The following is a 13,450-nucleotide window of genomic DNA, read 5'->3' as shown; positions in this document are numbered from 1 at the left end:
AGAGCGAGCTGTCCCGGGCTCCAAGGGTACGCCCTGACTTCACTGGACAAGATCTTGAATGCACTTACACACAGCAAGCCCCGGAGTTGCACGATATTCTGTTGTTCGTGCATCAGCGCGCCACTCTGGGTCTGTGAGTCCAGCGCCCTGCCCTTACAGGAGAGGCCGGGGGTGGGGGTGAGGGGGTGGGGGTGTTAGGTGACTTCTCTAGTATCGCACGCCTAGTGGCTCTTGGTGATGGGGGAGCAGAAGGCAAGCTGGGCACGAAGCACCAGTGGACACCCCGCAGAGCCCTGGCCCCCCACTCCTGGGTGGGGTGTGTGTGACATACCTATATTCCAGAATTACATCATTAGGAGTAGATGCCAGTCCCCCGACTCCCAGGCCGCTGCTCTGTCCCCACACTCTTACCTCCCTCTTGGAGGTCCCCGGGGAGGGCCTGGGGATTGGGTTAGGCTCTTGAGAGTCTTCCCAAATCTCCCCGCCACCACCCACCACTCCACTGTCATACAGCCCCCTCCCCGCCCCGCCCCGGCCCTCCCCCAAATCCTATCTAGGACGACAGACGCTCTAACAGTGACTAAATTATAACAGTGACAAAATTATAAGTCGCAGGCGAAGTTTCAGCTCTTGTGAAAACCAGAGTCAGCCACCGAGAACACGCCCTTGCTGGCCAGGTGGCCTTTTTTGTAACAATGTTTCTTTCTGTTTATCAGCTAAGCTGCTCACCTCCGGGGACGGGGACGTGGCAGCCAGGAAGGAAGCAGTCGACACCACCACAGGGATGTTTGCTTAAGTTACTCAGACTACGGCTCAATTACAGGTTCTTCCAAAAGTGATGACTGTCGCCGTTCTCACCCAGGGCGCAGGTGTGCGGAGCCAGACATCATGTTGGGAAGGGGACAGGTCGATTTCAGAGCTGCTGGTGGGGGAGGGCACCCAGAGGCCCTTCGGGGCCAGAGGAGTCTTTCTTTGTCACCAGCACTTCTGCATCACACACAACACTCATTTCACTTCCTCTGTTCTAGTGAATAGCAAATTCTCTCCTGCAAACCCCTCCCTCCTCCCACCCTCTGACCCTTTTGATTACAGAACGCTGGGAGATTTTCACTTTCCCCTTAATTACACCTTCAAGACCTTTCAGCTTTCCACCAAGACTCAGGCTGCCGTCCTGCGGCGTGTTTTCCCAGAAAGATGCACTGAAAAGTTATTTCTGTAGCCAGTCTCTCAAGTTATCCACCCCCCCTCCCCCGGGTATCTAGGTTCATTTTGTCTGCGGAGCAGTCTAGTAATCCTAGGTTACCCAAACACGGATATTCCACGGAAAAACTCAACCCAAATTTGCTCACAGGTGTACCTACAACAGGGCAGGCCACGCGGCCAGGAAATGTCTGGTGATTTCTTCCAAGGCTGCGAAAGCCACTGAAAATCAGAATAATAGGCCCGAGCAGAGTTCGGAGCTCCCAGGGCTTTCACTGGAGGACCTCCAGGCCCGCCGGGCGGGGCGGGGATGTGCAACTGTTCTCGAAGGCAGCCTGGAACCTGCAGCTCCTCCGTGGGGGGGGGGGGGGGGGGGGGAAGGAGGAGTGGGGGGGGAGGAGAGGGAGCCAGCCCCAAGGGTATTCCGGAAGGCTTGGGCTGGACCCCAGGTGTGATGAGGGGGAGGTGAGGGGAGTCAGCAGAACTGGGGCTTTCCCCCTTCTCTCCTCACCCCACATGGGGCTCCCGGGAGGACCCGCGCCCAGGACCACCCACACTCAACCTGCCCCACCTCTAAGCTGGGGGGCCTTCCCAATTTCCGGGGTGCTGCCAGCGGCCTGGGAGTCCTGGAGGCAGCCCTGCCCCACTCCGAGGCCGCGTCACGCCCACTCCCAGGGCCCGCTGATTCATTCCCGGCCTCGGATCCTCCTCTTCCTCTCTCTCCAAACCGTCACCACCTCCGGAGCCTGCATCCTTATCTCCCAACATCTGGAAGATCAGCAGAAGCTGGGGCCGCCTCCTTTGCCTCGGCCCCTCTCCCTTCCACAATCTGAAAAGCTGTCTTCTGACTCCTTTAGCACATTGCCAGGAGCAGAACCAGGGCCCGGGAGGAAGGCTTCCCAACCCTCCCTGGCGTACCTTTCCCCCTCATAGTCTCGCTAAACCAGCTGCATTCTTTTCTCTTCCGAATTCTTCCCCTGACTCTCCAAGAATCCTTCCTAGACTAAGGGCCATCATACTGCCCCCACGGTCGCGGTGTATCTGAGATCCACTGCCCACACTTCCCCCTTGTGGGACTGCCCCATTAGATTTGGTGAGAGAGGGAGAGAACCAATAGGCCTAGACTCGGGTAGCCTAGACCCTGTTGGCTTTGTCCTTCCCAGTCCTCAAATTTCCTGGTCCTCACTCTTCAGCCTCCAGAATGCTTTTCCCGGCCGACCCACCTGGCCTCCTCAGCCTCGTAGCACCCCAACAGCCCTGAAGAATTTGGTCATGCTACTCTACTGCCTTGGTCTGTCTGTCCTTTGTTCTGTTATAGGTAGAGCTGAGGGTAAGGATTGGGTTTCTTCCTTCCTTCAAGCCTACCTAGGGCCCAGGACCAGGTTGCACAGGGTACCCGCCCCCCTGGGGCTCTCAGGTGCCACAAAAGAGTCTTCTAACAGTCCTTCCCCTCCCCAGACCGAACCCAACCTTGTTCACTCTGCGAGCCCTTTTCACAGCACAATTAGAGCATTGAACTCAACACAGAGACAGGCAGTGCCCCGCACTTGACCTCTCATTTATTCAAACCCTCGCTCTCATTCCCATTGAATGAGAAAGGACGTTTTGGGCTTTCCCAGAGGGGGACAGAGGGCTGTATGATGCACTGAGTTCACCCAAGTCTTTGGCATGGCCATTGGCTGGGTCCCTCCGGCCCACAGACACCCTCTCTGATGCTCAGCCTCGCTTCCAGAGCTGGTGAGGTCTGCATGGGCCCGAGGAGGCTGAGGGCGATACCACCAGCACTTTCGATAGCACCACTCTCCGTTGCAAGTCAAGAGACAGTTAAGTTTTCCATTTTACACAGAAGGAAACCGAAGCACGGGGAGGTCATGTAACTTGATCAAGGTCACAAAGCAAGGAAGTCACAGCGGCAGAATCTGCACTCAGTCCCACGTCTCTCCAAAGCCCGTGACACCGCACTGCCTCTTATCCGGCCGCTGCCCGGAGCTCTCCCAGGGCACCTTCCTATACGCCTTCTCCTCTGCGCCCCACCCAGGGAGTGTTTATGCGACTTGGCCAAGGTTAGAAGCTAAACTAGTGACAGTGCCAAGTCAGCTGCCTGGTGACTCTCAACTGCCTCCCCGCAGGGGAGGCCCCGGGTTCTAGGGTTAGCTGCCCCTCCTATACCTGACTTCTGTTCTAGGCCATGGCCACCTGGACTAAGCCTCTGGTCATCTGTCCTTTCCAGGTTTCTCCCAGCTGAACTGGGGCCGAGATGTTTCTGACCTCAGACGGCATCCAACATGCATCGGCATCTCCCCTTTGCAGGCGTGAGTCCTTCCACGCTGCTGCGGGTAGGTGTCAGCCGTCCTGCCAACTGTGGGCAGTGATGACCAGGGACGAGGCCGTCTTGGGTAGCCTGGGATCCTTCATGGTTCTCCTGGCTCCAGCAGAGGACTCTTCTCTTCCACATTCCTGCCCTTTCTGGCCTGATGTCTCCAAAGCTAGTTTGCTCTTGTTACCTCTGTGTCCTACAGGAATGGCATCGTTGAGGAACGGGAACTAGGGAGGTATCTGCTGATACTGGCTTGTGCAGGAGAATATGAGCCAAAGTATATATTGAAGCCCTCACCTTACCTTGTGCTACCCACCACGTGAATCTGCCTGTCTCATGCGTTTTGCCCTTCCTGTGACCGGGAGGGGGAGGGCCTGCGCAGCGCATACACATCTCTGGTAAAATGAGCAGAAGCCCCAGGTTCTTTGGTGGGTCTAGAGCTGTTAACCTCGTCCAGGCACAAATGTAAACTGCATTTGTGGGTCTGGAGGGGCAGCGTTAAAACCCTTCCTGGGACTGCTGCTAAGAGGTGTTGGCCAACAGAAGGGGTCTGTTTCAAGCTTTGCTGAAGACTGAGCCCCCCTTTCCCCATACACACGGGACAGTCCTGTCCTACCCTCTGCAGAAGTCAGGGTCTGGGATGATGAGCCACCTCTGGGGGCAAGTAACAAATGGCTTCTCCTTTGGGCTAGCCTGGGGCTTGTCGGAACAAGTGACGGGGAAATCGGGAAGTTGGTGACGGTCACAGGCATGAACAGCCATGAGACTCCCTTCCCAGAATACCACAGAGCTCCCACTCCCAAAAGGCCCAAGAACCAGAGAGGACATCCGAGACCGCACCTCTATTCCGGAGCAACGTAGCACTGGCAGGAAGAGACGTCTCTGAAAGATTTTCTGTAGCAGAGCGCATGGGGTGGCCCAAGAAGAGGAACAGAAGGGGCGCGGGGGGGGGGGGGGCAAGGGCAGGTGAGGGGGAAAGGCGGCAGCACCCGGGAGGGGCTGCGATGGCTTGTGCCTCTCCCACCCACCCAGCCCTCCAAGAGCCAGAGGTCTGAGCTTTTTCATTCATCTTTTAAGGAAGGCGCAAAGGTGGGGGTGGGGGTGGGGGTCCTGCCGAGGGAGGAGCTGAAGCCGCCACGACACGTGGGGACCCGTCTGGCCCAACCCCTTCATTTCACTACGGGGTGGGGGGAGGAGGAAGTGGAGGGGAGAAGGTCGGCGAGGGCGAGGTGGGGCGCAAGTCCCGAGGAGCGGAGAGCCGGGGTCGCGGGCCCCGGGGGCGGTCGCGAGGGCCTGCGAGGGCCGCCGGCGGCTCCGGCCACTTACCTGTCCGCCGAGGCAGAGCCGCAGCCGCTCCGCGGGGCCGCGGGTTTCCCGACGGGACGTCCTGGAGGGCGGGGCCGGGGCGGGCCGTGCACGGCCACTGGGGCGCGCCCTTCGCGCCCCTCCCCGGCGAGGTGCGGGCGGACCCCGGCGCGCCCCCGAGCGCCGCTGCACCCGGAGGCCCGGAGGCCGGGGGAGGGCGCCCCCGCCCCGGGCATCCCCCCGCCCCGCCGCTGCTGGGAGCCCGGCTTCCCCAGCCCTCGGCCACCCGGGGCTGCAGTCTCGGCGCCGGAAGATGCGAGCGTCCGGTCACCCCAAAGACCAGAGGCGCCGACCGGGCGGCGGGCGCAGCGCGTGCAGGGAACCGCGGGGGGCGGCGCGGGGCGGAGGGGTGCGGCGGGTGGAGGGGTGCGGCGGGGGGCGCGGGGCTGGGGCTGCAGGGCTGGGGGGCGTGGGGCTGGGGACTGTGGCGGGGGGCGCGGGGCTGGGGCTGCGGGACTGGGGAGCGCGGGGCTGGGGGGGTGCGGCGGGCGGAGGGGTGAGGCGGGCGGCGCGGGCAGGAGGGGTGCGGCGGGCGGCGTGGGGCTGGGGCGGGCGGCGCTGGGTGGAGGGGTGAGGCGGGCGGCGTGGGGCTGGGGCGGGCGGCGCTGGGCGGAGGGGTGAGGCGGGCGGCGTGGGGCTGGGGCGGGCGGCGCTGGGCGGAGGGGTGCGGCGGGCGGCGTGGGGCTGGGGCGGGCGGCGCTGGGTGGAGGGGTGAGGCGGGCGGCGTGGGGCTGGGGCGGGCGGCGCTGGGCGGAGGGGTGAGGCGGGCGGCGTGGGGCTGGGGCGGGCGGCGCTGGGCGGAGGGGTGAGGCGGGCGGCGTGGGGCTGGGGCCGGCGGCGCTGGGCGGAGGGGTGAGGCGGGGGGCGCGGGGCTGGGCTGCAGGACTGGGGGGCGCGGGGCTGGGGGGTGCGGCGGGCGGCGCGGGGCTGGGGGCTGCCGCGGGTGGAGGGGTGCGGCGGGGGACGCAGGCAGGGGGGTGCTGCGGGCGGCGCTGGGCGGAGGGGTGCGGCGGGCGGCGTGGGGCTGGGGCGGGTGGCTCTGGGCGGAGGGGTGAGGCGGGTGGCGCGGGCTGGGAGCTGCGGCGGGCGGCGCTGGGCGGAGGGGTGCGGCGGGTGGAGGGGTGCGGCGGGGGGCGCGGGGCTGGGGCTGCAGGGCTGGGGGGCGTGGGGCTGGGGACTATGACGGGGGGCGCGGGGCTGGGGCTGCGGGACTGGGGGGCGCAGCTGGCAGCGCGGGGTGGAGGGGTGCGGCGGGCGGCGCGGGGCCTGGGGCGCAGTCCCGCATCTGCTTCGGGTTGCGGGGGAAGGGGGCGGGGGGAGTGTCTTGGCCAAACGCTGCGTCCCTTCTGCGCGTCCGTCGGTCGGTCCAGGACGAGGGCAGGCAGTTCGGTGCGGCGCACTCTCAACTCCTCCCCGCGAGGGCCTGGCGCGAGGGCCTGGTCCCCGGGGCTCTAGCAAACCCCAGCCCCGGCCAACTGCGGGCCTGGGAGCGCGGTGTGCGCGGGAGACGGCTGCTCGCGGGGCCAGCGTGTTGCTCTGGGTGTGGGTCCCGGACCGGCGGCATCGGCCTCATCTGAGAATTTGGGAGAAACGTAGGTTGTTGGGCCCCACCCCAGACCTAAATAATATGAAACTCTGGGGACGGGGCCCGGCAATTTGCATTCTTAAAAGACCTCCAGGTGACCCTGGCGCACGCTCAGCTCTGAGAACCAGTGAACAGGTAGCGGCAGGGCTAGACTTAGAATCTCTGACTTGGGGGATCCCTGGGGGGCGCAGCGGTATCCTGGAGACCTGGGATCGAGTCCCACGTCGGGCTCCCTGCATGGAGCCTGCTTGGGTCTCTGCCTCTTTCTCTCTCTCTTTCTGTGTCTCTCATGAATAAATAAGTAAAATCTTAAAAAAAAAAAAAAAAAGATTCAGTGTCTTCAGTGCTAAAGCACCTGCTCTGAATCCTCCTGCCAGGCCTCGGGCCACCCACTTGGTTCTGTCCAGTTCTAGGGCTTCCATGATGTCATCTTTTAGGTCCTTATTCAGTTATAGAGAAGTAACACGGATGACTACAAAATAGCTAGTAGTTTGGAAGTTTTCTCTGGTAGGAGCTTGGACCCCTGATTCTGGTTTTCTTTCTGAGTATTTAAAGGTGCTTGTATTTCTAAGCGGGTGAGACTCTGGAGCACAGGGGCGGGTGGGCAAATCTGAGCGAGGAGACCGCTCTCGCCGAACTGGGAAGGGCAGGGACGCCGCTTGGGGATCCACAGCCGGCCTCGGGGAAGTAATCTTATTTTCAAATCTGGGACGCCGAGGTAGGATCAAGCTCTTCAGAAGGAGGCCAGGTGATGGGGTCTGGAGACAGGAGGCAGCCCGGCGGAGCCTGAAGACCTTGCCCCGCCACACTAGATCAAGGGACTACGAAGGACAGACTTTCCCCAAACGGGGAAAGGAGAGGAGGCGTCCATGCACTCCTGGCCGGTCACCTCTCTGACCTCCATTCTCCTCCCACCCCCAACTCCCTTGCTTTCACACTAGACTCTCTGGGGTTGTAATCTCCTGAAGAAAGACCTTCTGCAGAATTTACCTGGATCGTCCACCTTAGCCCCTTTACAGACCCTCAGGGCTGTAACTGCCACTTCTCCAGCTGCTACCATTCTTGTCACTTGCCTTATTCCACAGTGTCTTACTCAGACCAAGGGCATTTTCTATAGAAGATTGTGGGCCGCTGCCCGGGGGCTGGACACTCCTGGGTGGCAAGATCCTTCTGTCTCTGCCCTGCCCTTCCTCGAACTCCGCTCTGGGACCCTTGGGGTCGTGTGCTGCTGACCTGGCCCTTGAGCCTTAGTCAGGACCCAACCTGACCTGCGGGTGATGGGCTAGGCTGGACTCACAGCCTCAGTCTGGCCCAGATCCCGACAGAGTCGCGGCCACCAACCCTAGCCTGGAGTTCCTGAGAGGGTGGTGTCCGGCCTTTCAAGGAAGCCGCATCAGTCTGTGTTGTGTGCTCCACGTTCCGGAAGCAAATTACTCATCCCATTTTACTTCAGCGCACTCAAATCTTACTCATGACTTTGAGCTTTAGAATAATTAGCGGCCTAATTTGGAGGTGCATGAGTGTGCAGGATGTGTGACCCGCCCCCGGTGTGTCAGACCCCGAGCTGTTCTCTCCTGGCTGGGAGGACGGCCTGGGCTCCTGCCCCCCGCTCCAGGAAGGCCTGGAGGTGAGCTGCTGCAGAATGGTGACTGTGACCTCAGCCTGTCCCCGGTGGCAAGCCCATTAAAAAAAAAAAATTTTTTTTTCTTTAATTGAAGACGTTATATAGGCACGTGGTTAAAAAAAGTTTTTCAAGCACTGCAAAAAGGAAGACACGTTTTCTCCCTCCCGAGACCTTTCTGTGCGTGTTCCTGACCGAAACTTCCCATCACTAAGCTCTTCCGTAGAACACGCCCGAATTCCCCGCGCCTCCAGAAGTCCCGTGAATTTCATTATTTTCTCACTGTCTTATTTTTATTTCTTGGCCATTTTAGATTGTGTTTCTGGGCGTTCTGAGTTTCACCTTTTACAGCCGCGTGTTTTAGGGGGTTCCCCCTTACGGCAGGAAATGCGCTGGGGAGCAGCTCTGTTGAAGCAAGCGAGACAAGGGCAGCCCTGGAGGCCGCTGACACCAGCGTGGGCCCTTATCAAGTCTCTGGCGTCCACATAGAGTCCCAGAGAGGGGACGCCCACCTGCAGAGGGGGCGGGAGGAGGGACACTCGCCCTGTAGGCAAAGTTTACAGAGGAAGCCGCCCCGAGTTTGCCAGGCAGATAGTGGGGGGGGGGGTGCAGCTGGCCTGCGCGGTAGCCTGCCCACCCTAGCTGTCGCTGCACCCCACCTCCGCCTCCCGCAGGTGGCTAACCAGCAGAAGGAACTGAATGGGTCCCTGGGAACCTCTTATGTCTCCGTTCCTTATCTGGAAAGTGAAGTTAATGATGCCCAGTGTTGTTGTAAAGCCCGAGCACATAACTGATGTGAAAGTGTGATAATTTGGTTCTTCTATTACATCTGTTTCTTTATCTTTCCCCCCAAATTTCCCCTTCCTCCTTCTCATCTCACTTCACTCACGCCTGAAAGAGAAACCCTCACGGCAAAAATGTTTTAGGAACACAAGCAGAGCTGTCTCAAGTTCTGCCCTAACCCCTCATGTGTTACCAAGTCACTCAGCTTGGTGGGCCTCAATTTCCTGATCTGTAAAATGGGCATGGATATTATTTTTATTATTGGGTTGTTAGATGAAACAAGCAAAATGGTTAGCCCAACGCCGGTTTACCCAAAAAACGCTCGGTAAATATTAGAATGTTGGCCATTGTCATTAGCTGTTTTCTTTCTTCCTCTTTTACCATTAGGAAAACAACACTGGGGCAGGCCAGGTGGCTTAGCGGTTTAGCGCCGCCTTCAGCCCAGGGCCTGGTCCTGGAGGCCTGGGATCGAGTCCCACGTCGGGCTCCCTGCATGGAGCCTGCTTCTCCCTCTGCCTGTGTCTCTGCCTCTCTCTCTTTCTGTGTCTCTCATGAATAAATAAATAAAATATTAAAAAAAAAAAGAAAATGATGTTGGAGCCCACCATATGCCAGCCTCTGTACTGGGTAGGAGACAGAGATAGAAAGGTGAATAAGCCCATCTCTCTGTTCAGGACACCTAGAGTAGAGGAAGGGAGGCTGATAAATGTATAAACCTACACAAACCATTTTACAAAACAGCTTTATAGAAAATAAATTTGTTAGTGGGACAGGAAAAAAAAACGTCAAGAGGTTGATGACTGGGGCAGAGCCAGGACTGGGGTAAGATGAGTGAGGTACTAGCCTTTGGTGCAAAATTGAAGTAGACACCGAAAACCTCAGGAATCGAGTAATATTTCATGTAATATCTTAATACACCTGAATTGATGCAAAAAAAATTCTTTCTTGGACAAAATATCACCAACTGTTTTTTGAAATGTTAGAATTTTTTTTTTGGTAATTATTTACGTTGCAGAAAATTTCAAGTCATCCTTTAAGAACCCATTCTTCCCTCCTCCACCCAAATTCTTGGTAAAGAGCTCTTAAAGACATGCCGTTTTCTCTCTTCTGTATGAAACTTTATCAAATAAAAGCAAAGAACTGTGTATATCTTGCTATAAAATGCTGCCTAGGGCTGTGGAGACGGTGTCTGCTTGGGCTCCTTTTTACTGTCCAGATCCTTAAAGGCTCTTTACCAAGCAGGTCCACCACCTGCTGGGTGGATCATCTTGAGGGTAAGAAACGTCCTGAGGCTGGGTCCCGCCTCTTGCCTCAGCTGCTCGTAGGCAGGCCCTCAGCATGCCAGCTTGGCATAAGCTGCGTGGCGTAGCAAACCAGGCTTTCGGGGCATGAGCAAAATAGTGATTGCTGGTGAGCCCGTTGCCTCTCCCACCTTGGCTTTGGAGCTGTGCTTCTGGACTTTCATCCTACACTCCGACCGTAGGGTTATGGATATGGAGGTTCCATCGGTTTCTGAAGAAGACAAGGCCGTGAAGGAATGGGTAGCATCAGCCATCGTGTCTCTACCCTCTTGTCAGGGCAGCTCCTTTGGCCCGACCTCGGATAGGCCACGGTGCCTTGTTTCCAGTGAATGTCGTGTCAGGTCAAGGGTTGTGAGAGAAGAGTGACAAGCTGGCATCTTGGTGGTGCCCCAAAATATCAACAGTTTAAAATAAACACCTAGTTCCCTGCGGAGCCCTGTGGGAGCCTGAGGCAAAAGGAAAAGGCGCATGCACCCCATATATATTTTAAGCTATATTTGTCAGTGGTACGTTTTTCTAGAATGTTAAAGTCTTTGAGAAACTATTGAAAAATTGAGAAGTAGGACCTTGTTTTCAGTTTATTTTTTATTTTTATTTTTTTAAATTTTAATTTATTTATGATAGTCACACAGAGAGAGAGAGAGGGAGAGAGAGAGAGAGGCAGAGACACAGGCAGAGGGAGAAGCAGGCTCCATGCAGGGAGCCCGACGTGGGATTCGATCCCGGGTCTCCAGGATCGCGCCCTGGGCCAAAGGCAGGCGCCAAACCGCTGCACGACCCAGGGATCCCTTATTTTCAGTTTAAACATTTAGCCTGTCTCTGCCTCTCTCTCTCTGTGTCTCTAATGAATAAATAAAATCTTTTAAAAAATTTTTATTTGAGATGATCACTTGGTCAAAAGAAGTTGTCAAACAGTGTCAGACAGTGTCTCGCTGGAAAGTGCAATAAGCAAGGACTTAGATTTTAAAAATATTGTTGATAAGTCTGCTTGCATGAAAGCCAATTTCTTTTTCCCATAGGGTTCCGTGTGGCTCAGCATGGCCTGAGATTGGGGGCTGGACAGAGAACCTGAAGAGAATGGAGCAGGGCATAAGAGAGAAGAGGATTAGAAGAGTTGCAGGGGTGGGTAATATTGTTTATTTATTGTTTTCTCTAACTACTCAAATGTCATATGTTCTACATACAAAATTTAGAAAGCACAGAAAATCACAAAGGCAAAAAATAAGCTATTCATAATTAGGACATCTAAAAATAACCTCTGTTACAATTTTGGTATAATATGTTCTGGCTTTTTCTATGTATAATTCACATGCACATATATATTTCATCAATTCTGAGATGCTTCTTTTTTTTCACTTTTTTACACTTTTGAGATCAGGATGTCTTTTTTAAGGATTGATTGATTTATTTATTTAAGAGAGAAGGAGTGTGAATAGTGAGGCAGGGAAGGGTGGAGGGAAAGGAAGACGAGAATTTCAAACAGACTCCCCACTGAGCACAGAGCCTCATTCTGGGCTCCATCTCATGACCCTGGGATCATGACTTTAGCAGAAATCAAGAGTCAGCTTAACAGACTGAGCCATGAGGCACCTGGAGATCAAGATGTATCTACAAATGATGATGTTATAATTTGATTAGCAATGTTTCATTTACTGGTATATAAAATAATAATTTGTATTACAAATCTATGTTAAATAACTATATAAATAGTCATGCAGTTTTATATATATGTACAGAGTTACATATGTATGTAATTACTATATGCATATTACAAGCTGGGATCATACTGAATATGCTGTTTTATAACCTGATTTTCTGACTAAGTATTTCTCAATATTTTGTGAGGTGATGAAATAATCTCATGCAAGATCATTAATCATTGCATAGTGGTCTGTTATGTAGACAAGTCTTTTTTTTTTTTTTTTTTTCTAGCTGATCCCTTATTGCAGGACACTAAGGCTCATTTTTTAAAAAAATTTTTCTTTTATGTGTAGCTGGAGGTTGAATCTGTACATGTTTTTCTTTCCTTCTTTTTGGCTCCTCAAGGGTGACAGGAGCCAGAAAGCCACTTTGGTGGGTATTTGTGGGATACCTCACCTCTGCTTGAAGTAGCTCCTTACCTCCAAGAGTAGGTGTGTGTGTGTCGGTGTCTGTGTGTGTATGTGATAACGACCCTGGGAAGCAAGGAGGGACCACAGAAAGTAGTCATCTAGCCATAGGAAAGTGAGATGCCACAGCTCCATCTGTGTTAGGGGAATCTCAAAGGAGATACCTGCCTGGACACCTCCTGGAAGGAGGTAATAGTCTGAGTGGTAGGTTCAGGAGAACCCCTTGTATTAAGAGGTGGCTGTGATGATCAATATCTGTGTCAACTTGACTAAGCTATGGCACCCAATTGTTTAGTCAAATGATAGTCTAGATGTTGCTGTGAGGGTATTTGTGGATGTCATTAACATCTATAGTCAGTGGACTTTAGGTAAAACAGATAATCCTCTATGATATGAGTGGGTTTCTTTTCTTTCTTTCTTTCTTTCTTTCTTTCTTTCTTTCTTTCTTTCTTTCTTTCTAAATTCATGAGACACACACAGAAAGAGGCAGAGACACAGGCAGAGGGAGAAGCAGGCTCCATGCAGGAAGCCCAATGTAGGACTCGATCCCGGGACCCCAGGATTACACCCTGGGCCGAAGGCAGGTGCTAAACCGCTGAGCCACCCGGGGGGGCCCATGAGTGGGTTTCATCCAATCATTTGAAGGCTGGAAGGGCTCCTCTTCTCCTGGGAAGAATCAGCTCTGCCTCAAGCCTGCAGCATAGAAACCTTGCCTTGGTTTCCAGTCTGCTGGCCTGCCCTGCAAGTTTAGTTTCAGACTTGACAGCCCCCACAGTCGCATGAGCCAATTCCTTAAAATAAACCTCTCTCTCTCTCTCTCTCTGCATAACTTGTTCTGTTTCTCTAGAGAATCTGACTAACACGGCAGCCGTGCAGGAGGTGTGACTGTGGACATTGGAGAATCCGCTCGAAAATACAGCTTGTTGGGGCACCTGTTAACCCTCACAACAGTCCTTGAAAGCAGATATTGCCTTCATGTTGTGTTGAGGAAACAGAGAGGTTAAGAAACTTGCCCAAGGGGATCCCTGGGTGGCTCAGTGGTTGAGCGTCTGCCTTCAGCTCACGTCGTGATCCCAGGGTCCTGGGATCGAGTCCCACACTGGGCTCCCTGCGTGGAGCCTGCTTCTCCCTCTGCCTGTGCCTCTGCCTCTCTCTGTGTGTCTCTCATGA

The 13,450-nt window shown here is 55.2% G+C and overlaps 1 protein-coding gene and 1 long non-coding RNA gene across 4 annotated transcripts in view; one reads left to right on the top strand and one right to left on the bottom strand.

Moving 5' to 3' along the window:
• The window catches only part of GALNT6 (polypeptide N-acetylgalactosaminyltransferase 6), a 35,605-nt gene extending 30,654 nt beyond the window's left edge, over positions 1-4,951 (bottom strand). Inside the window, exon 1 of one of the 3 annotated variants that reach the window (XM_072797868.1) lies at positions 4,844-4,951. The gene's annotated coding sequence lies outside the window, so the exon portion shown is untranslated. Of the gene's footprint in view, positions 1-729; positions 988-4,843 lie in introns of those variants that run through there. The other 2 variants (XM_072797870.1, XM_072797869.1) reach the window with 2 other exon arrangements.
• Positions 4,952-6,186: 1,235 nt separating this feature from the next.
• On the top strand, positions 6,187-13,418 carry LOC140617072 (uncharacterized). Its single transcript, XR_012017327.1, has 3 exons — positions 6,187-6,474; positions 11,192-11,294; positions 13,128-13,418. It is a non-coding gene; the product is annotated as an uncharacterized lncRNA (long non-coding RNA).
• Positions 13,419-13,450: the final 32 nt, after the last annotated feature.

Source organism: Canis lupus, chromosome 25, assembly GCF_048164855.1.
Source record: "Canis lupus baileyi chromosome 25, mCanLup2.hap1, whole genome shotgun sequence".
Lineage (NCBI taxonomy): Eukaryota > Metazoa > Chordata > Mammalia > Carnivora > Canidae > Canis > Canis lupus.
The sequence above is the reverse complement of the archived record's forward strand: the minus strand, read 5'-3'. Positions and strand labels throughout refer to the sequence as shown.